Source organism: Hippocampus comes, unplaced genomic scaffold (assembly GCF_001891065.2).
Source record: "Hippocampus comes isolate QL1 unplaced genomic scaffold, H_comes_QL1_v1.1 scaffold468, whole genome shotgun sequence".
Taxonomy (NCBI): domain Eukaryota; kingdom Metazoa; phylum Chordata; class Actinopteri; order Syngnathiformes; family Syngnathidae; genus Hippocampus; species Hippocampus comes.
Window position 1 is genome coordinate 277,246 of NW_017805226.1, and position 3,416 is coordinate 280,661.

General features: G+C 41.9%; 1 protein-coding gene across 4 annotated transcripts in view; it reads right to left on the bottom strand.

Moving 5' to 3' along the window:
- plxnb3 (plexin B3) overlaps positions 1–1,504 on the bottom strand; it is a 102,162-nt gene extending 100,658 nt beyond the window's left edge. For 2 of the 4 annotated variants that reach the window (XM_019869387.1, XM_019869385.1), the window contains exon 1: positions 1,197–1,500. The gene's annotated coding sequence lies outside the window, so the exon portion shown is untranslated. Of the gene's footprint in view, positions 1–1,196 lie in introns of all 4 variants that reach the window. The other 2 variants (XM_019869386.1, XM_019869388.1) reach the window with 2 other exon arrangements.
- Positions 1,505–3,416: the final 1,912 nt, after the last annotated feature.

The following is a 3,416-nucleotide window of genomic DNA, read 5'->3' on the forward strand; positions in this document are numbered from 1 at the left end:
CTGTGGGTTAATTTTGCGTCTCGGACACGGGACGCAGAGGTAACGAGATGGCTGATCTCTAAACATTGTCTGAGTACTACTATTATTACCACTCCCACTAATACTACATTAATTAGTTTAATACCTTCAAATTCCCAATAATAATAAAAAATAATTAAATCAACCATGATTTTAAACTATGTATTATCAATATTCATTCTTGCAAACATGAGAAAGCATTCACCAAAAACATAACTGGAATCGAGCAAAAGGACTCCAAATCCCAACGGCCAAACCCGAAAGTGAAGTGCCGGCATTATTGACTCCAGCTGTAACGCAAATTACTTGGTTCAAACAAACATTATAGTGCCACCGCAGAAACGTGACGACTGTGCAAAAATAACTACATAAAAGACACCACTGTTACAGAAAGACTTTACACGCTATTTAAACTGCCGATTGCGAACGGAACAAACCGTGATTGAAACTAACTGTGATGCCGCCCTTTATTCGTTGCGCTAACTGTCGCCTGTCAGGGGCAGAACCGCCCCTTTTAAAGCGCCAGCTTAATCCATCAATATGCGTTTTTACCTGGATGGAATTTGTTTGATTCCTTCGTGGTTTTTGCGATCCTCGGTCCCACTTTATACCTGTGGACAAGGGATTCGAGGCTCTAATCCCTCATTGTGTCCGAGGACCGGCAACCCGAGGCCAAGGCCAGGCCAAGGACTTGACTCCCAAGGCCAAGGCCAAGGCCAAGGACCAAGGACCGACCTTCGGTCCTCGAGCCGGTCCTCGAGGCCAAGGACCGGCTCGAGGAACACATCACTGGTACAAAGTACCGATGGTTTGGAGCTGGATGGGAACTATGGGCAATGGAAAACAGAGAAACACCAATGAAAAGACATCTTTTTTTTTTTTTTTAATCGGGTGCTTGCCATTATAATCTTCGCAAATTTATCATGATAAACCTGTATGCAACCTCATCATTCTTTCATGATCTTATTCCAGGATTCAGTCTAATCCCAAACAGAACATCTCAACACAATGGACCCGAGGGCTCAGTGGAGATCAAAGCAGCATCAAACAAGCAGCACCAGAACCAAAAGACATCACGTTGCGGAAACTTGGCCAGCGTGTCTGAGCTGACCTTAATCAGTGTTGTTAAGCAGGCAGCTGTCAATCAAAAAGAGAGCAAGAGCGTGACAGGCACTTACTTGAATCAGCAGACATTCGCTCGTTATTTCATTCCTTCAAGCAGCAGATGCAAAGAAGTAGATGAAACAGAGTAAGGCACAGCGAACTGCCACAGACTGATGAGGAGAGTGATGGGGGCGGGGCACTGGTGGCTGTGGGCATTGGGGGTGGGGGTTGGGGGGCTGTAATCCCACTATTGTCAACGACACATTGTTCTGTAAGAGAGAGGATGAGAGACACTGAGACTGACAGAGAGAAAAAAGGTGTGAGTAGAGGGGGAGGGGCATCATAGTCCACTAGAGGGGCGTGTTTTACAGAGGGCGTGGTCGAGGTCTTTAATATTTCATCAGCACCTAGAGGCATGACGTTGTGACAGGGGAGAGAAAGAGAGAAGAGAGAGGTTATCAGTTACTGCTTTGTCAGTGAACCACACCCATCCAGCACCTTCACAATAGCTAAATAACAACATGTCACTTTCACAAAGTAACAATGCACCACACTCCAGCAATGATGCTGGTAAAGCATTAGAAAGTAATGTGTTACTCTAAAATGCTAAAAAAAAAAAAAAACTATCGGGCCTTCTCATGTTGGAATATATACAGGGCAGTTTCAGCCCCAATGTAAGCATGTAAAGACATGCCTGCCATCTTGCGGTGATAGGCGATATTACGACTTAAAACTGCAGTCGACCCCTGCATATTCGCAGTTCGGCACCTGCGGATTGGGATATTTGCAGATTTTTTTTCTTTTTTTTTCAATATTTTTTCAGACTGGATTCTTTTTTACTCAATGTTATCCCTATTTTTCATAAAAAACACATCATGAATCTTTATCAGCGTTTTTTTTTTTTTTTTTTAAATGGGGAATTGAAAAAATACAAAAAAAAACGTGGGGCCCGCATGCCTCATGTTATGAATGCACTACAAAGACAAGATATTTAATGTGATAACAAAAAAATTTGTTTTTTTCAAATTATCATGAACTTTGCATTTCATGCTGCAACACATTCCAAAAAAGCTGGTTCCCACTGTATTCCGTCTCCTTTTCCTTCAACAACATGCAATAACAGAATTAATGGTGTAAGTTACCCATGCCATTGACATTAAGACAGCCCCAAACAATCACAGATGCTGGCTTTTGAACTTATATATATATATATATATATATATATATATATATATATATATATATGTGTGTGTGTAGAGAGAGAGAATCGTGAAATATAAACATATAAAAAAAGTATATAAATACATTGCACTCCCCTAGACTTACACACAATCACATGCACACGTTTCAAAATTGATATTCAACGTTATGGAATGGATTTTTAAAAAATTGTGACGAGAATATGTAAAATATTCGGCACTAATTAAGGTATAGTCAAAGTTGTCTTACAAAAATTATATGAATCAGGCATTAACATGACAGTATGTGGACTATTTCGGACTAATTGAAAATACAGTCGGTGATATCATGAGGTATACAGTAATCCCTCGTTTATCGCAGTTAATGGGGACCAAAACTACCCGCGATAAACGAAAATCCGCAAAGTAACGACCAATTAACATATACAGATAAAAAAAAAAAAAACATTTTTTTTTAAGTCCGCAAAAAGTCCGCAAACGGTCCACGAGAAGCTGCAAAACAACAGCGAGTCACATAGAGCAACATATAAAGTACTGTACTCCATGTATATTAAAAAAAAAAAAATTCAAAAAATCCGCGATGCACTGAAGCCACGATAAACGAAACGCAAAATAATGAGGGATCACTGTACAGTAAAATTGCACTCCCATAGGCCTACACATTCACATGCACATGATTTGAAGAATTGAGATGCAACAGCCTGTCTGCCCAGGGATAGAAAGTATTTCTGTGTCTGTTGGTCCGGCTTCTCATGACTCCAGATTTCCTGCCCGAGGGCAGGAGGTCGAAGAGGCACCTGCCAGGGTGGGATGGATCAGTCAGGATTTTCTTTGCCCTTTGTAGCCCCCTGAGTTCGCGATGTCATCCAGGGATGGCAGGGGGCAGCCGATGATTTTTTTTTGTGCCGCCTTTATGACTCCTTGCAGAACATTTCTGTCCTTGGCCGTGCAGCCGGCATACCATGCTGTGATGCCGTACGCCAATACGCTCTCCACCGTAGAAAGCGGTAGAATGTGTGTCGCAGCTGTGCCCCCGTCTGGCATTTGTTCAGCAATCTTAAGAAGTGCAGCCTCTGTTGCGTTTTCCCGCCCAAA